This window comes from Otolemur garnettii, unplaced genomic scaffold (assembly GCF_000181295.1).
Source record: "Otolemur garnettii isolate 467f Iridium unplaced genomic scaffold, OtoGar3 scaffold00073, whole genome shotgun sequence".
NCBI lineage: Eukaryota > Metazoa > Chordata > Mammalia > Primates > Galagidae > Otolemur > Otolemur garnettii.
In genome coordinates this window covers 2,952,970-2,977,363 of record NW_003852468.1, presented here as the reverse complement: position 1 = coordinate 2,977,363, position 24,394 = coordinate 2,952,970, and the positions used below count along the sequence as shown (strand labels likewise).

The 24,394-nt window shown below is 37.5% G+C and overlaps 1 pseudogene; it reads left to right on the top strand.

Annotated features, from left to right (window-relative positions):
- The first annotated feature begins 22,057 nt into the window (after positions 1-22,057).
- LOC111726640 lies at positions 22,058-22,144 on the top strand (annotated as a pseudogene).
- The last annotated feature ends 2,250 nt before the right edge of the window (positions 22,145-24,394 follow it).

The window sequence follows — 24,394 nt, the reverse complement described above, 5'->3', positions numbered from 1 at the left end:
TTCCTGGGATACAAGGCCCTGTGCTATTGGTCCTGCCCACTATATTCCACTAGCCCTTTGGTTATCAGAGTCCCAAACCACTTACTTTATTGTAGTACTTTAGTTCCCCTTTAAAATTTGCACCAGAAACAAATGTTTCCCTTACTTCACCCTTATCTCGGCATTGGTTATTGGCTTTCCCACTAAACTATAAGCTTCAGGGATGCAGGGACCATATCTGTTTCATTTAAGTACTGCACCCATTGTGTGCAATTGTATGATTGCCATAGAAGAAATAAATTAAATGTGTTGAATTATTGAACAAGATATTAGGGATTTCTTCCAGCAATGTTCAAATGTATCATCTTACTTAATTATCATGGTAACTCTGTATTTATGTATTCTCTACGGTTTAAAGGTGAAGAGAGTTATGCTCTAAGATGTTCAGTAACTTAGCAAAGATAGGTACAGATCTAATTAGTGCATAGCAGTGGTAAAATTTTAATCCAAGCCTCTGATTTCAGATCCAGATCTTTCCTAGTTCCCTAGCTCCTGTCTGAAGGTATATTCAAACAAAGGGTGAGTAGACATTTATCACTGATGTTTCAGGAAGAAGCTGGACTAGGTTACTTAAAATGTTTTCTTCAAATATATTTGTTAATTATATGATGACCACGTTTTATAAAGAGAGATCATGGACTTTGGAGCTGAACAGAAGTTGATAACCTCTATTTATTTTATTTATTTATTTATTTTCATTGTTTGGGGTTCATTGAGGGTACAAAAAATTAGGTTACAATGATTGCATTTATCAGGTAAAGTCCCTCTTATAATTGTGTGCCACGCACAGGAGGAGTGACATACCCTTACCTCCATCCCCCTTCTTCCTCCCCTCTTTCCACTCCCTCATTCCCCTGCCCCCAACCTTGAATTGATTTGAGTTTTTCTTTTAGGTAATCTCTGCTTATTAATTTGCAAAGTGAGAGGAACAGTATTCATCAACCTAACTTGTTCTGAGCATTAAATAGGATGCATAACCTGACTAATACAGTATTTGCCATAGAGCAGGTGCCAAATGTTAGTCATTAATTTTAATAATAATAACAACAAACAACCCAGGTGACAGTGAAAACCCTGAAATGTGAAAGGAAAACCTTTCCCTTTGCTTCCATGGAAAGTGTCAGTTCTTTAGGGGAAGAAGAGAATTAGACTCATGGCCTCACTTTCCTCTTTCCCTTCATGATGGGAGGGAGGTCACTCGATCTTGTTTTGAAGGTGAGAATCTTGGTTTTCACCTAACACTCTTGCCTCCTTACTTTTTTAAGTGGAACTATTTTAAGTAGCTTTCAACCAAACCTTTCTTGGTCCTTCTCTTATAGTCATGCAGATGGCCTGGCCTTTGGGAAGAACAGGAAGGAAGAACCACCTTACAGAGAAGTTCTTACTAGTAAAAGCAGCATTGCCTATGAGAAACATGAGGGTGGGGGAGAAGAAAAATGGTGTTTGATCTCCAGACAGTAAAGTCAGAATGAGTGTTTCACAGGAGAGGTTATGGTTTTAATCAGGGTTCCACATGGGAGTTTCCTGGCTCCTCTCTTTCACCTTTTCTTATGCCAGAATATTACTCCAAAAGGACTAAACCAGGCCACTGATAGAATTATATCTAATACAGTACTCACTCCTGGGGTCAGCTTTTTAACCTCTAGCACGATGTGGGTCTCATAGCAGACACCCAATAAACACACGTTGAGTAACTGATAAAACATGTCTATAATGGATGACTTTACACACATGCTTGCAAGTTTACAGGCTTCTGATTTGAGGCATATGTCTTTAGACACTTTCTCCTTTGAATTTCTCCTTTGGAATCCTTTGTATTCTCTTTCATATTTTTTCTTTCACTTTCTTAGTTCATTTTTTGTGCCATGACATGTAAGATGTATGTTTCTGTCTTTACATCGACTCTCACCACTCTCACATCGACACACTTTTTCTCTCTTTTCTCTCTCTCTCTGATACACACAGACACACACAGATCAAAAGGATATGGAGGTATAATAGACTGATTTTGCTTATATTAAAAGCAAACTGCAGACTGATAATATAATATACCTCATCAAAATTGCCTATTGTTCTTCTAGATCAATTGTTTTGGAAATGCAAGCAAGGGTCAATTGAATTTGTTCCATTATCCAGAAAATTTAGGGAGTGGGTTAATGTGGCATAGCTGGCTCTAAGCCTGGTTGAGATACACAGGAATACATTATAAAGCCAGAAGGTAAACTGGGGTGATGATATGCAGATTGAGTATCGTTTATCTGAAACTCTAGAGACCAGAATTGTTTTGGATTTCAGATTTTGGAAAATTTGCATTTTACTTACTGGTTGACATTCCAAGTCTTAATACCCCAAATATGAAATGTTCCTATGAGTGTTTCCTTTAAGCAACATGTCAGTGTTCAAAAAATTTTAGATTTTGGAGCATTTCGGATTTTCAGATTTGGGATGCTCAATCAACATATTGATAAGGGGTGACAAGGTATATAAAGGGCAGGATGGTGCAGAGACAGCATAAAGAAAGAGTTAGAAAAAGAGGGTATTTATTCATTCAGATGTCACTGATAAAAGCAGTGTAGTAAGATAAGCAAGGAAAAAGAACCCACTATGCATTTTATATCAAAATGAATACAAGTATCCAGTAGATATGGAATGCTGGGGAAGGTATTTAAGATAACATGAAAGGATGGGCAGACATAGGAATGAAGAGTCCAGAGCATTTAACACCAGGGAGTCCAGACAGACAGCAACTTAAGAGATCCATAGTGAATAATAACCATTCCCCAAACTGTGGGAACCAGGTATTGCATTGGATTGATTCGTAAGATCAAAACATGCCCCAGTCTTGATAGGAATTGTACAGTGGTTGATTATAAAAACTGACCACAAATTCTGTCCATCCCATTACATATCCCTCTACCCACACCTTTTTCTTAAGTACAGTTTGTATCTTCTCCCATTAAGAGATAGAATGTGTTCTCCATCTACCTATTCTAGATTTAGCCATGTGACTTCTTTTGTCTAATACATTGTAAGTAGATGCTTGAAAACAACTTGCTTATTGGTGCTTGTCTTCTCCCTTACTGTTCTTTGAATCCCTGCCATCAACAACACCATTTGAAGATTCCCAGCTAACCTGTGAAAAGAGAAGAGATGTATGTTTCTGTCACCCTCATCACCCAAGCCAACAAACATGAGCCAACCATCAGTAACAGAATTATCTAGCTGGCCAATTTGCCTATTACACATGAGTGACCCTTACCAAGACCAGCAGAAGAACCACCTAGACAAGCCAAGCACGAATTGTTGATACATAGAATTATAAGCTAAATTAATTGTCATTGCTTTGACCCACCAAGTTTGGGAATAGTTTGTTTTGTTATGCATCAAACAAATAACTGATTTACAAGGTTTTTAGATGGATCACTAGTCCAGTCCTTTGGGAACAAGAATTCAGTGAAACAGAATGTCTCAGTCTTGGGAACAAACCAGGAGGCTGGTGATAAGAACTTGTGTAGACAAGAGGACAGAGTGTCACAGAGAGGGCAAAAGCAAATTTGTCAGATTTGGGGACCTCACATTAGGTACTAGGGCCTGAAAAGTGAATACGTTTAGTTAGCATCATAATATACACTCAAATTTGCTAAGTGCTTTCTGGGTTGTGTCAGGGTTGTTTCTAAGAACCTTGATTTTTTAATTTTCCTCCCAACTTTTGTGCATATCGTCTATTGAAGCTATTCTAGCTATGGTTTGGGTCAGATTGCCAGACCATATTTTGTTTTGTTTACTCTCTCACCTGATGACATGTCACAGCAAAAATTGAAGCAACCATTAAGAACTCAATCAACTTCCTACTACAGAGGATGCAGACTTAACCAACTATATATAAATATAGTTGGCTTTTTCTCTCCAAAATGATGAAACCTCCAAATATTTGAGTTTAATCCTTCTACCTGTGCTTTAGATCCACCTAAGGGACCTTTATCAGCTATCTTCTCTTTCCTCTGTTTCTTCAAGGTCTTTCTTTCTTTCTTTCTTTTTTTTTTTTTTCTTTTTGAGACAGAGTCTTACTTTGTCACCCTTGGTAGAGTCCCATGGAGTCACAGCTCACAGCAACTGCAAACTCTTGGGCTTAAGCAATTCTCTAGACTCAGTCTCCCAAGTAGCTGGGATTATAGGCACCTGTCACAATGCCTGGCTATTTTTAGAGACAAGGTCTTGCTCTGACTCAGGCTGGTCTCAACCCCATGAGCTCAGCAATCCACCTTCATTGGCCTCCCAGAGTGCTAGGATTACAGATATGAGCCACCAATGTTGTCTTTTACTTGACCTTCCCTTCAGAATGGAAATATTCCAATAATTTCCATTTTAAAATGCACTACTTGGTTCTCAACTGTCCTATTTCTATCTTCCCCCTCACTCTCAAACTTTGGGGTAAAATGGCACACAGTTACTGCTCCAGTGTCTTCCCCCATTTGACTTCCAACTTTGTTTGATTTGGCTTCTACCTTCAACCCTTTATGAAATTGCTTTCACCCGAAGGTGGAGCCCAGACTGGGCCTGACATACACAAACCTTGACATACAACAACAATCTTGCACATATTTACATGGGAAAGTTTATGAGAATCTTTTGGACATCCTGTTTTCCTCTACAGTATTGTCTGAGATGTGATCTTTAACTTTTCCTAGCTAAAGAAGCCTGCTTGATCAATTATTTATCGAGAATTGCCAGTCCTAGTTTAAGAATCGAAAGGAACGGACTGTAAAGCCAGAGCTGTATTCTGGTTAACGAGGAAGGGTCTGAATGAAACTGAGACTCTTTATGTATGAGAAACATTACCAGTGGATCACCTACTGGCCTTAAAGAAAGGTCACAGCAGACTGAGCAACTGTATACTAGATCCAAAGTTCAGAAGACGGGTGGCTCACACCTGTAATCCCAGCACTCTGGGAGGTCGAGGCAGGAGGATCATTTGAACTCAGAAGTTCAAGACCAGTCTGAGCAACAGTGAGACCCCATCTCTACTAGAATAGAAAAAATTATCTGGATGTTGTGGTGGGAGCCTGTAATCCTAGGTGTCTGGAGAGCTGAGGCATGAGGATTGCTTGAACCCAAGAGTTTGAAGTTGCTGTGAGCTATGATGTTACGACATTTTACCCAGGGTAACAGAATAAAACTCTGTCTCAAAATAAATAAATAAATAAGAATAAATAAAAGTATTTTAAATAAGAAAAAAACTCAAATAGCAATTGCAAAAGATCCAAAAATAATTTTCTAAAATTCTACCTATCAGAGTAATAGAAGATGTAATATAGTTCAGGAGAATATTCATAATCTCAAATATCTACATCAACAAATAAAAAAAGAATAAAAATAAATTAATTACTTAGGGGTTTGGAGAAAGAAACTAATTTAAACTCTGGGAAATAGAAGTAAGTAAAAGGGAAAAAGCAAATTCAAGAGCTAGGTAATAGATAATTGGGGAAAATAATCATAAAATACATTTGAATTGATAATTGAAGAAAAAACATACTGGTCACTACTTCCTAACAAGATCAAGAAAAATACATATACAAAGAAAGCACAAGAATCACAAAATAATCACAGATTTAGAAGAAAATGAAGGTCTTTGATACCCAATGTTATGCATATACATTTTTTAAAACTTAATTGAGATTGACTTTTACCTATGAAAATATAAATTATGAGATCTAAATTCAAAATACATGCAAAATCAAAACAATGTTTATGGAAGAAATAGAAACTGTCAATGAGCTATCCCTTCCAAAAATACCCCAGATCCAGAAGTGTACAAAGGAAATGATTCCAGATATTGAAAGAATTTCTAACTTCTCTTGAATGTAGAAAAAGGCATGTTTTGTATCAGGTATAACTTTGCTATCAAAACATGTAAAAGTTTACCTAAGAAAAGGAAACTATGGACTAAATTAATGCAAAATCATGCATACACATTTTAAACGATGTTTTATCTATGTTTTACGTTTTCAACAAAGTTGAATTGCATTACAGTAGCAATGTGCAGCATGATGTTCCCTCAAAACATGGCATTAGTCAAATGCTGGAGTCACCACGTGACAGACAGGACAATCAAAGAAAATGGTGGTTGTCATTCACTTAGTCCAAGACCATCTTGAAGTGATATTTGAGAATGTTGTGGAGGTATCATGACAGCAGAGGTGTGAGTATGCAACAGAATCCTCAACATGCCTAATAATTGCACGAATTCCTGATAAGTCTGAGATTCATGGTGCTGTGTGTAATGTGCATCAGGGAAGAGCCAGGAAGCCTTGCACAGCAATGAGTCCTGTGGTGTTGAGACAGGATACACAGTCCCCAGGAGTTGGCTAAAATCAGAAGTGTCTGGACACTGAGGGTGACCACTTTGAGCACCTCTTGTAAATGCGGAAGTCAATGTGACTAGGATTTATCTCTTATCATCAGTTTATATTGAGTATTATAATTTTAATATAGCTTTTTCCTTTCTTAAAATGTGTGTACCTTTTGACAACCTCTGTGTGTACTAAAAACAGAAATAATAAAATAAAAGATTGATACTTTGGACACTGTAAAAATTAGAACTTCCTACATGGCAGAAAATCATAGGGGAGAAAATTCAAAAGACAGATTATACACTGGGGAAATATTTTCTAAGCCTATCATAGAAAAACGACTAATTTGATTACTATATAAAGAACTCTTGAAAATGATTATAAAAAAATTGATGGGTTAGCTGGAGCCTGTAATCCTAGCACTCTGGGAGTCTAAGGCAGTTGGATTGCTGGAGCTCAGGAGTTCAGGACCAGCCTGAGCAACAGCAAGACTCTGTCTCTACTAAAAGTATAAAAATTAGCCAGGCATTATAGTGAGTGTCTATAGCTCCAGCTATTTGGGAGGCTGAGGTAGGAGGATGCCTTGAGCCTAAGAGTTTGAGGTCACGATGAGCTATGACGATTCCAGGGCACTCTACCCAGGGTTACAGTCTTTTGTGACTCTATCTTAAAAAAAAAAAAATTAGCTAGGTATGGTCACATTCTTGTAGTGAGAGCTACTTGGGAGGCTGAGGCAAGAGGCTCACTTGAGCCAGGAATCTGAAGGTACAGTGAGCTATGGTTGCACCACTGTACTCCAGCCTGGGTGACAGAGTGAGACCCTGTCTCTTGAAAATAAAGAGTTCTCAGCAGAATTATTCATAATAGCAAAAAAACAAAATAAAATAAAAAAACATACAGAAACAAAGGCAACCACCCACTTATCCATTTACTGAAGAATTTGAAACCAAACTGTAGAATATTTCAAAGCAAAAATGATTGAAGCAACACATAAAATATAGAAGAATCTTATAACTAATGTAAGACCAAAAAATTCTTAGGATAGCATTTCCTTTCAGGGTGAAGGTGAGTCAATGTGATTGAAAGAGCACAGAGGAAGTTTCAAAAGAATTGTTGAAAAAATGTTTTAAGTTGAACAATGGGTACGTGTTTGTTTTTACTATTATTCTTTAAACCACATAAAGATGCATAGTCACAAATTGTTTTTAATTAAAAATAGTAATTAATGGTAGGATAAAATCCCCAGGAATTTTTAAATTATTAGAGTTGTGCAATCATATACAGGACTGCAACAAGTTAGAAAGCCAGATGGCAGAAATTTTTGCCTAGGATTAGATGGGATAAAGTAATTAGGTAGCAAATTTTAACATCAGTATACAGCTCTTTTATTGACATGTAAACATTCAATAAATGTTTGTTAGATGCATGACTGAGTAAAATGTAGAGATTGAAAACTCTTGGTCTGAGCCTTGAAAACCACAGGCTTCCTTACATAACTAATGGGAGATAAGGCTTCAGAGGCAGATAGTGGAATGTTTTGAAAACCTCCCTTGTGGGATTTAGGCCATTAAAAATGAAGAATAATAAAATACTTATCATTGGAGGGAGTCAAATATAATGAAAATAACTTGTCAAGTCGTTTAATCTGGCAGCCCGATAGCCTGTACATAGACACACAGCTTAATAACTTTATACATGTAACAGATTAATTCTGGGAGTATCCTTTGGGAAAATTCAATCTTCATAAGAAAACACTTACCAACATGTTTCTAGAAATACAGCTCTCTTATGTAGCAAGTAGTATTTTATAAGAGTGAAATGCTGTCAAATAATTCGCATCCATCACTTATAAGATTTCTACGATCATATGCGTGTTTCATAATTGAGGAAACCAATAGATAGAAAGACTCTATATATCACATTGTCACAAAACTAATTATAGAAACATTCAGCTGAGCAGAGAGACTGAGTGGAAATACCACAGGTAAAGCCTCAGAATTAGTGATATATGGTTCAGGATACACATGTGTGATCTTCCTAAATTAACTTGAAGCTTCAATGTCCAAATGATTTATTTCATGAAGGCAGAGTCTAAACTAGAGGATATGTGCATTTGGAGTCTGTTACCACGTTGTTTCCGTAGCCATCACCTGTGTTTTTTCTCTCGCGTTTCTCCTTTGATAGCTGCCTACCTTGAGTTGTACCCACTTAGAATCAGGCTTCCCTGGCAACATCCCAGGAAAACAAAACTACTATTGCTTTTCCTCCCCTCCATGACCAGAATATCCTATTTCATACATAATCTCTCAGTGAGCTGATATATAACTAAGTTTTATTCTAATCTTAGATAAACAAGCTTATACTTTTTTTTAACTGGTGCTGGTTTAGCGTGTTGTCTGTCTCAAGAACATCATGATTACTTTATATTTAAGAATTTGACAAATTCTCTTCTTCCCCTACCACTGCTGAATTCTAGGATCCCAGTGTCCCTGCAGTGCAATCTTTTTGTACCTATCAGCAGTACAATTCACATTCCAGACAAGCTATTTCAAAAACTAGAAATTCCACTGTGGGTTATTGCAGGAAACAGTTACTCTTCTGTAGGGGAAGTGTTTAATAGTTGACAAAGGGATGAGGCTAACTTTTGATTCTGGAAACTTTCTGTGCGTGACATAGTTGCTTGCAATACTGGTGTCTAGGAGGTCACACTCAGGGCTGGTCTTTCACGTGGCAGAGAAGATATAATTCAAGGATACAGGGATGTCCTCCCTCTTATACTCCCTGATTGCCCTTCCCTCACAAAGCCTGAAGTGTCACACCATCAGAATCCCATTCCTGTAGGCTGAAAGACACACTTTATAATTTTTCTTGATTTGCTTAGAAAAGGTAACACTTTTAAATCTCTAAAATAGAAGTACTTATTATTTGATTGTTTTCCCTCTGGGCTATAGCCAAGAAGGCTCCTGAGAGATTGCATTCCTGAACACAGAAGTTGACCTGACGAGGGCTAAGTTTGGAGTAGGGAGCACTGCCCAAGGAGGCCACTCTAGTGGGGGCATTGCAGGAGAGGTACTCATGATCAACTGGGGAGTAGATAGTTCACCATCTTGAATAGGCACAAAAAGGTATCACTGTGTGGCCTGGGGAATGGCCCCAAAGTCTGACGTCCATCTGTTAGGCCCAATCCCCTTCTGTTCACACTTACACAAAAATTTCCAGGAGTGTGGGCAAAGAAAAGTATCTAGAGACTAGTGGGGGGGGGGGTTAAACCACAGCCCAAAGGAGGTCAAAAGATAATTATTTTTAAAGTACAATAGTACAAATTCAAGTTTTTAAACTAGGCGAGGAAACAGCGAATTAGGTGTCCAAGGTGACCCGGGTTGTTCATTTTAGGAGTTTTTCATTCAGTTAGTTAGCTGTTTATTGAGTCCTCCTACACGCTACTGGGCTGGGTAATGCAGGACATCCAAAGAACTGAGATAAAACATGAATGCCAGGGAAGGGTGAGTGCGATGGGCCCTACAGACATTCTAGGTCATGAGAATTCCCCTGGGCACATGTGTTTAGTGAAGGAATAGACATCTGAGTAGAACTTTAGAAGTGCTTGAGATTGTGTTAATTAGAAGAGACAAGAAGGCAATGTGTCTAGAAAAGAGAAATAGCAAGCACCGGCTGTGTGGTTGGAAACAGAAGATGTTTCCAAAGGCAGCGCCACCTGACGCAGAGAGAGGGCAGTGCAGTTCCTATGAGGCGGTGGGTCAGAGCTCGCCAACTAGGTCAGATTTCAGCTCCCCCATTGAGAAGAGACATACCACTGGGCAAGAGACATGCCATCCTTGTGCTTCAGTTTCATCATCGGAAAAATAAAATAACAACAGTAATTATGTAGTACCTCACAGGAATGCTCTAAGAAGAAATACATTCATTTGATAATTTTATTAGCATTTAATGTTATTTTTACTAATGCAGAAATGTATTATCTGTTATAGTGGACAGAGCTAGAAAAGCAAGACCGTTTCTTAAATGCCAGATGACAATGTTTGGATTTTATTCTGTAGAAAGTGTGGGAGCTTTTGCAAGCATACCATGAGTGGGGAAATTGACCCCGGCAACAAGAGGCTGGATGTGCCCTATGGTGCTAGATGGAACTGGGTGTGGAGCTAGAGGAGAGATCTAGTGGAAGCAGAGGCTGCAGCTGATGCTTGGGGTAACAGTGGTCCTGAACTTGGAAATGACAGCAGAAGTGAGAAGGAAGTTACAGGCTTGAGAGACATTGTGAAAGAAGGTGGCAAAGTGTGTGGTGTCAGTTTGAATCCCAGGAGGAAAACTGAATTCCTATCTGATGTGTTGAGCATTAGTAATGAAGACTAATATGAAGCCATAAGAAGAAGAAGAAAATGAGGGGAAAATTAATTTTTGGAAGAGGAGGCATACTTAGTTGAAAAGGTAATATGAATTTTAAGTGAAACATACTCTAGGTCGCTGAAGATACAGGTTAGAATCAGGGCACAGATTGCCTGGGTGTGTGTTGGTTGCTGATTCTGGTTCTGTTCTCTAATCATGGAGAGCAGGTTGGTGGACGGCATCTCTGCAAGCAGAGATGTCAAGATAAGAGCCTCAGCCAATGTCCAAACCTTGGAGATTGTGCAGAGACCAGTTATCTGGGCCATAATTATGCTGTGATAGAACTATAAGCAATGATAGGCATTCACCCAGGTTTTTCATTCACTTATTCATTTATTAACATTCATTACCGCTTTGTCAAACTGTTAATGCTCAGTAACTACTTAATAATAAATGAATGAAATCTGTAGCACTATCAAATCCCACAGAAGAGCCTCCAGATCTTAAAGACTATTATCACCTTTGCTGTGAGCATTGCATGGAGGTTTATCTGACATCGCTGGGGCTGGCCCATAGGGCCTTGAGCATGGGTTTCAGGCTGTAGCTTTGGGGTAATCTGATATGCTTTGGGGGAGCTCCTCTTTTCTTCACTGCTTCATTAGACGTTTATTTTTACTGAAAGTATTTTGACTCTATTCTGTGTTCTGTATTCAAGACCAGTTTGGGAGTGTGAGTGGGAGTGGACTGCCCTCAAGATCCTCCCCTTGACATCACATGCTCTACAACTGTCCCTTACTCACTTTAGTTGGAGCAGCTTTCTAGTGGGGTCATAGTTTGCATTTTAATAATATGAATTGGAGGCTATAATTAGCATAAAATCACCAACTAAACACTACTGGCTTGCTCACTTCTTTAAAACAAAACACCTAATTGTTAAGTGCCTAAACCACACAGACTAAGGCAAAGAGCATTGGACCTCTTCCCATCTCCCTGAACTAGCCCCCCATCCTTTCTCCACCATCTCCATGGTAACCTCTAAAACAAGCCGTTACAATCCTGACATGGCACCAGGCTGACACCTTGGGCTGGGATTTAATTTTGAGTTATGACCACGTTAGGAAAACATATGATGTGGCCATTTGCTTACAGAGAGAGGGGGGGAAATCATAAAACCCTCTTTTTTTATGAGCTGTCGCTTGATTCGTTCCTGGAGCCCCAAGTAGCAAGCTTCTAAATCAATGCGTGCAGCTGTTTGGGCTTCTTGGAGCCCAGCAGGTGTATTGGTCTGCTCAGCTGCCATCTCCCCGCACTCACATAACAAATAATAACATCCCCTCACCCCAGCCATCCATCAGAGTTACTGCTGGTCCCTGAGAGGCTTCCTTCCCTCTTCCCTACAACCCTTTATCCTCCTTTTTTTCTTGTCTTGTCTTTTTTTTTTCTCTCTCTTCCTTAGCAGTAGATGTACCCCATCCATGGACTTTTTTAGTTGCACTTTCTGGATGCCTTTAGTTGGATAACCTTTGGTTCTTTTGGCAAAAGGAAATATGGAGAAGGAGAAGAAAACCCACCACAGTGTTCATTTATGTTTAAAAAAATAAAACAATAGAAGTATTGTGATTGGTGAAATCAATTAGTCTTCCTAAGCAGTAAAGGCCCACATCTGGTGTGACTTAAGTTAATGTAAGGGAAAGGGCTGCAGAGGCCCAGAGACCTTGCGTTCTCATTTCAACAAGTGACAGAGAAGGCATAAAAGGCTAATAATATACTACTGCAGGGCTTGCCTAGGAGGTGAAATCTTTGCTGGCCCATGACAACCAAATAAATGTCCCTTCCTAAGGCTAACCATCAACCCCAGGGAACTGAAAGGCTGAGTGCCAACTTGAGACTATTCCAAAGAGTTAGAAAGACCATTTCCCAGGGAAATGCAGAGATAAGAGCCAGAATTCCTGAGATTTGATGGTATGGCAGGTGAAGACAGATTTAACAAGTTGTAGACTCTCCAATCAAAGTGGGTCAATTGAAAGAGGGCTATGGCAATGCCAGGCACGGTAATTACTGCATAGTAGAGGCTTCTGGGTGATTCAAACATATGACTAAGACCTTAATCTTTTAGTACAGTTGATAGATTTGGCAAGTAAAAATTCAGGGCCTCCAGTTAAATTTGAATTTCAACTAAAGAAAGAGTAATTGCATAGTGTGTGTCCCCTACAGTATCTGTACAAACATACTAAAAATATGTTGTATGTCTGAAGTTCAGACTTTACTGGGCATGCTGTACTTGATCTACATTAAAGGAACTGGCATTTTTAGAATTTGATGCCCTCCTGATATTTTCTATGTTGTGCTGTGGTTGAAACCAGAACCACCATAATGAAAGCGCGGCTCCCTCTTTGGCACAGGTGCTGCTCATGACAGCCCTCAAATTACTTAGCACTCTTTGAATAAGAATTCTTGGGATAAGTGCCTCTGGAAATTTATTTTCCGAAATGAGGATTATTTTTATCTAATGAGGTAGAAAGTATTCCTTCACCATTAATGTCTTTTTTCTTGATTTCCAAGAATCTTGGAATTTAAATTGCTACTCTGTTCCAGAAATCCTTTTGGCACAGGCCCATTTTTCACATAGTGCCTTCTGCAGAACACCATGTAAAAGGCATGCAGTGAGATTCTCTGTTGGAAGTTTATAGTACTTTTTAGCAAATTAAAGGATCTGGAGAATTTCACAATTAAAAAAAATATATCTTTTCAACTTTTCTCCAACTAGAGTTGCTTAATTTGTTTGATTACAGAAAAACCTTTTTAAGAAATACCCATTTACACCCAGCAGAAATAATTGACTGAGTAACTTAGGTTGACAGATGCTGGCTTACGGTTTTGACATGATTATTTTCCCCTCAGTCTACATGATTTTCACCTTGTATTTAAATTTCACTCTCTTATTGTTACATGTACGTGTATTTCATTGCAAGCCTACTCATACCTTTTTTTAAAAAAAAAAAAGTATGCAACAATTAAGATGTGTAAAAAATAAGGGAGTAAATAAATGTCCTGAGATGAGTGACATGTATCACACATATAGTCCACCAATGATTTATGAAGGACCTGTGACTCAGAGCACTCAGAGAAGCATAGTCAGTTTCCTTCTTCCCTCTCCACAAAGCTGTTCATATACGTAAGGGTGCCACTTCCACAAAACAACCTGCCCCCTTCTGTCTCCCATTGCCTCCTGCCCTCGTCATAACCCTTCACCTGGCTGGGAAGCTTGTAGGTTGCAACTACTCTCTCCCAGGTGTCAACTTCCACCCTAGAGATGTCTGAGTTAGCAGGAACCTAAGGCTTGGGAGTACATTACATATGTGGTGCTTAGGGACCCTTCAGGAATAAAGGGAGTGGGGACTGTGTGAGTTATTATTCTAACAGCCTCAATTATTAACTTAGCCCTTAGGTGAGACCCCTTGGTACCTAGCAATCATTCCAGCACAACATAAATCTATTTGTCATAGAGAAATCTCATTCCAAGGGGGAAAGACTCTTATTTATTCCAAGGCTGATGGCAGGTACCAGAAACCTAGAATGACAGGATAGTCCATGGGTATTTTTAATTTTATTATTTTCTTAAACCAGTTTCCAACAGCTGGTCGCCAGTTGCCCCCTGACGTGGACACATAAAAGCAAAGCCTCCAGGACTGTGCCAGCCGGGATCAGGGAAGAAACGCAGCCCTCATAAATCAAGGCTGCACTGTTCTACAGCTTTAACTCAATGAAGTGCATGTGTATGGGATAAAGGGGACAAGCTGTGACTGGGAGAAAGAGAACGTGCTCCTCCCCCATGGCTGTAAGCCAGGACCAGTCTCCAGAAAGCTGTTGTCATCCTCTCGTTCCCCCTGCACTGGTCAGATGGTTCCATTAAGACCACACACTCCTGTGGCCAAAGCCTTTTCCAGCCTTGTCCTGGCTCTTTTTAAAATCTCAGTTGTTTAAGCTTGGGGTAGAGCGAACTCTCAAGGGAGCAGAGCAGAGGGAAGCAGCATATTCATCCCGGTAATGCTGAATCACCAGAGACAGGCAGTTTGGGGGCTGGGTTCTAGGAGAGAGAGGAAAAGGGAGGTCTTTTCTAAGGAGAGGGATACCAGAAGTAAAAGAGGAAAATTGGAAGAAAAAATGAAAAAGATGAAAGCACAACCTCCTCCCCAACTGGCTGAACTTCATTCATGGCAGAGGTAACATTTCACAGGACATCATAAGCTAAGTACTAAATCTCAAAGTGAGCTCAGAGAGTTCAAGAGGCCAACACAAATGCTAAAGGATACAGGAGGTTTCAGAAATGAAGTTCCAAACAGATTTTTAATAAAGGTGACTCTGCCATAGTTAGAGAAGAGTGGATAGTGGCTATCCATCCACATTCCTGAAAGAGAATGACCAGAACATGTTGGCAGAGTACCATTCACTGGCAAAGCATTCAGAATTCTTCAGCATAAACATCCCACCTCCTATCCAAACCCCTGGTCAGGAACATTTCACCTGGATGCTAAAAGGCCCTAAGTGCTAGTGTAGGTGAGGGCAGCTCAGTCTGTAATTTAGTCATTCATTCATGAGCTAAGGATCAGTTCTATGTCGGATGTTGTGTCAGGTGGCCTCCTGGGTAGGGAGGGAATTGCAGGCCAAACATTCCTGCTGCCTGTGGACCTTGTTCTCACCCAGACACACAATGAGCAGAGGAGGAGGTCAGAACGGTGCCTCAAAGAGGGCGGGAAGCAAAGACCATCAAGCTCCAACCGGAAATGAGGAATCATGTAATTAATATTAGTCACTTATGTTTTTAGTGCTCTAGTACTGTCATATTCCTCTGGGATATTCAGGGTGAACTTTGTTATTCCAGCTGAGAAAACTGAAGCTCTGAAGAGTTAAAGGATCAGCCCAAGGCTGCCGAATCTCTCAGTGACAGAACACAGCCTGACTTTGCCACTGGACACCACCGTCACCAAGGGCCTTTTCTTCAATCAGGGATCTCTCAGACCTCCCTCCATATCTTTCCTGCCTTTGTTTCCATCACTATTTTCTCTCTTTACCATGACCAAAGGAAAAGCAGCAGCTAAAGGAATCAGGTATTTGTGCAAATACATCATCTAACATGATCCTCCCAAGGTAAACTCCCAGACTCAACAGCTTTTTGTGACTTGTGGATGATCTTTGATTTTAAAACAAAGGGAAAAAGTAAAACCTATTATGCATATAATCTTTATTCTCCTGTGCCTACTCAAGTTTAGATACTCTGGGTTATCATTTTAACCTCTGATTTATGTAAAACACCATTGATTCTCATCGCCAAATCTCAATTTATCATATACACGCACAGCTGGAAAAAGTTGAACAATGATTAAATCATAAAATCTGCCTACTCCACACCTACCTTTATGTAGCCTAATATGTGGAGTAAAGCACATGTTAAAGTTAATGGGTCTCATTCTAATTTTATGACCACAGCGATCCTTATGCTACCTTGCAGTCCTACAGATTGTCCTTAGTCTCTTCAGCTTTACTCTGACAGGTGTTAGGGTTAGCTCCTCCAAAGTTCCATTAATCCTTCCTGTATCTCTACTTTCAGTTGATAATTCCTTACATGACTAAGAAAAGAGAAGCAATCAAAAAAGATCCTCTGAGGGCCGTCCCTGTGAGTAGAACGCTGGCCCCATATACTGAGGGTGGCAGGTTCAAACCTGGCACCCGCCGAACTGTAACCAAAAAATAGCTGGGCGTTATGGCCTAGCTACTCAGGAGGCTGAGGCAAGAGCATCTCTTAAGCCCAGGAGTTGGAGGTTGCTGTGAGCTGTGTGACGCCATGGCACTCTACCGAGGACAACAAAGTGAGACTCTGCCTCAAAAAAAGGATCCTCTGAGAGTAAAAGAACATAGAGTTAACAAGGTAATAGAGAAGAGAAATAAAAAATTGTAAAAGTACTTAGCTAAAAACTGTAATTACATTAAATGTCAAAAGATAAAATGTTCCAATTAAAAAAGAAAGATGGTAAGACTAAAAGAAATTAAAGTACATGTCGGCTTTTAAGACATACATTTTGATACAAAGATGAATGAAAATTGAAAGCAAAAAGATGTTCTTTTTGAGCACCAATTAAAAAAATCTAGTATAGATTTACCAACATAAGACAAAGTAAACCTTAAGAAAAGAAACATTACTAAAGGTAGATATGTCAAAACAATGAAAGGTCAATCTTAAGAATATGGCATATTTCTTATTTGTGTGGTTCTACTAATATACTCTCAAAATTTTCAAAGCAAATATTGCCAAAATGAAGAATAAATATAAGTTTCTTTACAATGAAAGAGATTTTAATATGTCTCTCTCAGGAAGTTAAGATAAACTATCTAAAAAAGCAAAAGGATAGAAGATCCTAATAATAATACTACAATTAGGAAAATCATCAAGACATTGGTAATTTAAAGATATTTTAACAAATATCAAAGAAGTGAAATCATTTGAAGTCTGTGTAGCAAACACATTATGTTAGAAATTATAGCAAAAATGCAACCAGAAAATTGCCATGCTTAAAAATTAAGACATTAAACTTTAGGACAACAATAGGACTATGAAAAAATGGCAATAGAAGTTTAAGAATTATTTGAACTGAATGCTATTACTATTTAGAAAATCTTCTCAGGTCTGGGTGCCCATAGCTCCATGGTTAGGGTGTAGGCCACATGTATCGAGGCTGATGGGTTTGAACCTGGCCTGGGCCTGCTAAAAAAAAAAAGAAAAAAAGAAAAGAAAAGAAAATCTTCCTGGATGCAGCCAAAGCTGTGCACAGAATGAAATTTATGCCCTTAAAGAACAAGGTGACAAACCATTTTCCTTAGCATCTATTTAAAACAGAAAAAAGAAGAAAACAGCAAATTAAATCCAAAAAAAGCAGGAGATAATAAAAATAAATTAATAAAATATAAATATATAATAAAGAGGATCAAAAAATTGATATAACATCAGTATATAATTAGGAGGATCAATTCTACCAAATACTTTTTGAAAAGACTAATAAAATTTTCAATCCTGTGTATAGAAACTTGTGGGGAAAAAAAGACTAATAAAATTGAATTAAAACTTTTGCCCAAACTGGTTAGGAAAAAAGATAGAAAGTAAAGACTTTTCTTTTTCTTTTTAAAGAATAAAAAGGTAGATTTTACTATAAATCTTATAGACATAAAAAAAAGTAATGAAACAATATTATGAACAACTTTATGGCAATAAATTTGAAAATGTAAAAGCAATAGACATTTCTATAGGGACAAACTTATTAAAATAAACACAAATCTGAGAAGCCTTATGTGTATTAAAGTAATTGAATTCATAATTTAACACCTACTCCCAAAGAAAACTCAGATCCAATTAGCTTCAGCAAAAGAATTTTATTAAACAGTTAAGTGAAATATAACACCTGTTTTATATAAGGCCTTTCAGAAAATAAAAAATAAGAAACAATTACCAACTAATATCATGAAGCCAGAATAATTTGGAAACAAAACCTGGCATGGACATTATAAGATGTTAAAATTATAGGCTAATCTCACTCATAAATGTAAATATGAAAATATTGAACAAAATTTCATGATTTGAACCCAGTTATATGCTCCACAGGATAATATATTGTCACCAAACTGGATTTATTGTAGAAATAAAATATTGCTTTAAAGTAATCAATATAACTCATGATATTAATAAAATAAAAGTGAAAAACTGTTACAATCATAATATATGTAAAAGAAAATGTGGAAAAATTTAGCATCCAATTATGACAAAAAAATCAGCTAGGAAAAGAAGGGAACTTCTTTGATAATGTATATGAATAGTCACAGAAACATAATTTTTCATGGCAAAGTGTTAAAAGACTTTATTCTGAGAATAAAGATGGGAGATGGATGTCCACTTATATTATTCCTGTTCTACTATCCTAGTCAGTGTTATATTGCAAGAAAAAAATATAGGGAAGACTTCTCTCTTGTAGAGCAAGAAGCTCTGAAAATTCTGCCTCAACTAAACAATGTAACTTCAGATAAAATAGTCATAAATATTCATTAAATGCTCTTGAAATTGGTCAAAGGCAATCAACAAACTGAGAAATATTTATTCATAAAAAATTGCTGAACATTGAGTAAGAACAATGGGAGTATGTACCTTACTTACTTGGAACATCTTTCACCCTCTTTCTAGCTAGTTACTGGAAAAATAAAAAAGTTCAAGCAGAATTGAAAACTGCCTGAACTTTGTTCTATCTAACCTATACTCATATCCCTTGATCTCGAACAGAAGCCTTATTGGCTAGAGATGTTTGATCATAATCTCTTGTCAATTATTGGCTGGTAATTCAGCTCTTTAGAAACATGAGTGATCCGTAGGCTAAAATTTTAAAATAAGAATAACAAAAATTAATATATCAGAAACACTAGCAACCATACATTGTGTGACACCACATTCCACAGATCAGGCAAATTACAAGAAAACAGAACCATCCCCACAGGGAAAAACAACTCCAATTTGAGGAAAAATCAGAATTCAGAGTTGCTAACTATTTAGTTATTATGAGAAATTATGAGACATACAGAGAATTAGGAAAACGTGATCCATACATTGAAGTACTCACCTGCCTCTCAATATATGCAGATGTTGGCTTAGGAGACAAAAATTTCAAAACAATTATAAATATGTTCAAATAATAATTAAAGAAAATGTGTAAAGAATTAAAGGAAAATATGGGCTCTGTGCAGCAGAGGAAAATATGGGAAAATATGGGCTCAGCAGTTAGGGCACTGGCCACAAACACCGAGGCTGGCGAGTTTGAACCTGTCCTAGGCGTGCTAAACAATGACAACTGCAACAAAAAAAAGGTGGACATTGTGGTAGGTGCCTGTAGTCCCAGCTACTGGGGAACCTGAGGCAAGAGAAGAGCTTAAGACCAAGAGTTTGAGGTTGTTGTGAGCTGTGACACCATAGCACTCTATGCAGGGTGACATAATGAGACTCTGTCTCAAAAATAAAAAAAAAATAATAAAGGAAAATATGATGACAATGACTCAAAAAATGGGATATATCAGTAAAGAATTGAAAACTATCCTACAAGAAGCAAAAGTAAATCTATAGCTGAAAAGGACTACATCAAAATAACAAACTCACCACACACGCTCAGCATTAGATTTGAGATAGCAAAAGAATAAGTGAACTTAAAGATAAATAAATAGAAATAATCCATTTGAATAAATATATATTTGTTCTTTTATTCTCTCACTTTACTTAAAAGGAAAATAGTATAAAATCTTAATTAAAACACTATATTATTTGGCTTATAACATATACAGATGTAACATACGTGTCAAAAATAGCAAAGAGAGGATAAATGTAGGTGTATAAAGTAAAATAGCTATATTTTCTATAACCAAATTATATTTTAATATGAAATTGAATGCGATCAGTTAAGTATACATCCTAGTACCAAGAGCAGACTTTAGGGAATAACTCAAAAGATATAATTAGAAATTCAGCAGAGGAAATGAAGGGAACAAAAAGTCATAAGACATATAAAAACAAAAAAAATGGCAGATATAAGAGTCTATACCTATTTAATATATTTATTGAAAGTTTGAGCAAAATCAGTTTAAAAGATTAATTTTTGTTATTCCTATTTTTAAATTTTAGCCTGGAGATCACTCATGTTTCTAAAGAGCTTAATTAACAGCCAATAATTGATAAAAGACTATGCTCAAACATTTCAATAATTATATTAAATAGGTGTAGACTCCCTCAGTCAAATTAAACTGAATTCAAAAAACAAATATTTAACTATATATTGTTTACTAAAGACACACTTAAGATTTAAGACACAACTAGCTTGAAAATAAAAATAGGAATATGTGTGTAACAATCATGAAAGAGCTAAAGAGACCTGGCTGTTCTAATACCAGAAAAATAGACATAAAGATAAGAATATTTCTAAAGTCAGAGAGGATATTTCATAATGATACAAGGATCAATTAACTAAAAAATATAACATCTGTAAGTGTATAAGTAAAAACAGAGACCTAAAATACACAAAGGGAAAAATGGACAGAATTGTAAAAAGATACAGACAACTTAACAGTTAAAATTGGAGCTCTTGGTGTCTGATCTCTATACTCGATGGAACAACTAGAATTAAAATTAACAAAGCTATACAAGACTTATGTAATACAATAACAAATATGATCTCACCGACATTTACAGAACATACCCCCCAACTATAGCAGAATTCACATTCTTTCCAAGAATACAGAAAATACTTTCCAGAATAAACCATATGCTAAGACATAAAATTAATCTCAATAAATGTACAATGATTGAAATAATTTCAGGTACATCTCTTAACTATAATGGAATAATTTTAAAACCAATAATGAAAGCTCTAGATATTTGAAAGTTAAACAACACATTTCTAAATAGTCCAAGGGTCAAAGAAGAAATCACCAGAAAAATTAAAAAATATTTTGCATTTACTAAAACAAAATAATAATATGTCAAAATTTATGGGACACAGTTCAAGTAGTGCTTAGAGGAAAACTTTCAGCATTAAACATAATATTAAAAAAGTTCTCAAATCAATGTGTTCACCTTTATGAATATAAAAATATGAATATGAAAAATATGCCAACAAATTAGACAATTTAGATGAAATGGACAATTTGAAGAAATATGCAAATTACAAAAGTGGCCTATAGAAGCAATAGAAAATCTGAAAGAAATTGAATTAGCAATTTAAAATCTTACCAAAATCTCATATCTAGGTTTAGATAATTTCACTGGTGAATCATTTCAAATAGTTAAAGAAAAAAATGTCAATCCTGTCCAAACTTTTTCAGACCATAAAGGAAGAGGAAACACATTCAAACTCATTCTCTGAACCTAGTATTACTCGAAGCCAAATATATCACAAATTTACAAAATGCACAAACTCCTCATGAACATAGATGCAGACATTCTTTATAAAATATTAATAAAATATTAAACTAGATAAAATAACACATAAAAAGAATTATACAATATAACCAGGTGGAATTTATCCCAGGAATACATGATTGGTATAGACTTTAAAATCAATTTATATAATTCACAATATAGATAGAATAAAAGACAAAGGGAATATGGGAACTCCACCGTGTGATCTTCATAGCAGCAGTTTTTATACAACTATATACCTCATCAAAATTCATAGATCTGTATATTGAAAGTGATAGACTTTATTGTATGCTAACTGTACTTAAACTTGGCTTAAAAAGTAATCAGGATCCCTTTTGGTTCATAGGCATGTTGACTGGGTTTTCACAGTAATGTGTGAGATGTGCCACCCTTAGATGTCATTATGATTTAGATGTGGGGGTAAAACAGTACTTGGGAGTAGGGTGGGATTTTAGCACATGCTGGCCTCTTTGCTATCCCTGAAGCACACCAAGCATGCTCCCACCTTGCCATCTTTAACCTTTCTGCACTCTCTGTTTGAAGCTCTATTTCTATAAAGATCCCCATGGTTTGTTTCCTTCCTCCCTTCAGGTCTCTGTTCACATGTCCCATTCTCAGTGAACTCTGCCCTGAACAAACTATATATAATAACACACCTAGCTAACTTTCACAGGGTCATTCATCTTCTTTTCCTGGTCAACCCTTACTCTATTAACTAAGAATTTTGCCTACAATTCCTTTACCTCCCAATCAGAAATTCATCCATTAAGATTAATTTACCATCTTCCGTCAGGGTTCCACCCCAAGAGCAGTGTCCGCTGAGACCTGTGGAAACTGGCAGCCATCCACTGAAGAAATACACAGTTAGGAGCAATGGTAAAGAAAGCCAAGAGACATAGAGTTGAATTAAAAGTGGGAGCTCAGGGGTTCATTGCCTGTCAGTGAGATTAGGAGCTCAGAGGTTCATTGCCTGTCAGTGGGATTCCATCAATGGCCCAGAGTATTTGCTCCACTCTGATTTTATGGAAGTCTATTTGCCCAGAGGGTAAGATGAGGGAGGGAACAAAGATGCCAGCAGTTTTCTATTGTTATTATTATTAACCTTAAGGGTAACCTTCAATAATTTGAAATCTGAGCCTTGTATTGGCTTCTTAAGCCTGGATCTGAGCCTTCTGCTTAAGATCACACACACAGATTTCTAGGGAGGTGTTCAACTCTGCTAGTTCTCTCTGGAGTAAAACACCACCAGTTAATCTCCTCTGAGGAATTGGTGGGAGGGAGGCATTTTCCTTCCATCACCACCACAGAGGATTTTCCTCTTCAATAGGGGATATAAGCTCTTCTGCCCATTTCTTAGAGCTCAAGCTACTCCCTTGGTCTCTGATCCAAGCAAAAGCAAATTTAATGGGCAGGAAATGCCCTAGAAGATGTATCCTTTCTTGGGACTTGTCATAGCCTCTTCTATGACCATTATTCTCCTCAGAATGTTCAAAGACCCAGCAGGGTGTTTGTAAGCTGTATCCCCAACAAGCCAGAATTTCAGAAACGGCAAGAAGCTTGCTCGTAATGGCTAGCTTAAATGTAAACTAGGTGACTTTTCCTTGTTCTGACTCACTCAGCTTACTTTTTAGTTTTCCTCTTTTTCTGGGTATGCTTTCCTTTGCAAAGCATGGGCTCTTCGGTCCCCATTCTCCCAGCAATCTTCCTTAATAGAGCCAATGACAAGAGGTAAATTTTTGCTATTAAATGTTCTAGTCCAAAGGCAGTAGCTTATAGAGTGTCAACACATAACTGCTTGGTTCCACCTCATTCCTGGGCATCCACCGACTCTGCACCTCTTCCCTACTGGCAATGTGCTGAGCTGAAAGCTTTCTGAGAAGAGTAAGATCTTAATCATTTCTTCTGAAGTTTTCAATCTAGTTTGGAGTTTGAGGAGATAAGATTTTTGTACATAGTAAGAGAAATAAGGTACCCTGCAGAAAATGGTGTACCAAAAAACTATTAAAGATAATTAGGAATTGGGAATACAAGGAGAAAAAAAAAATCACTGGATGTTGTAAGGTAACCCTTCTAGGAGGAAATGGGTTTTGGATGGAGAATGTATATATGAGGGAGAAAACTAGGAGCAGACATGATCAAGTAGCAAACATGGAATGTCAAGGTGTTTGGGAGTCATACAGCTGAGTGACAGATTCGTGTATGACCACAGGGGAAAATGAGCCCACAATGTCAAGTTGAGGCTCTGCACAAGGTGAAGGTTTCTTGTTCTTCAAGAAGGCAGGACTGAGGATGCAGGGCTGACCCTGTGTGAGTCTGCTTGTGACTGTGTGTTCAATTGTCTGTGTGGACACTTAAAGAAACATGATATGGAATATCTTCTTTCATTCTTCTTTTTCTTCTTTTCTTTTTCTTTTTGAGACAGTCTCAAGCTGTCACCCTGCGTAGAATGCCATGGCATTATAGTTCACAGCAACCTCCAACTCAGAATCGAGTAATCCTCTTGACTCAGTTTTATTATTTTCCTATTTTCACTTTTCCTCAGGATGGTCTCGAACTCCTGAGCTCAAGCAATCCACCTGCTTTGGTCTCCCAGAGTGCTAGGATTACAGGTATGAGCCACCACACCTGGCCTCACTCTTCTTATTCTTAAAAAAAACAAAAGAGT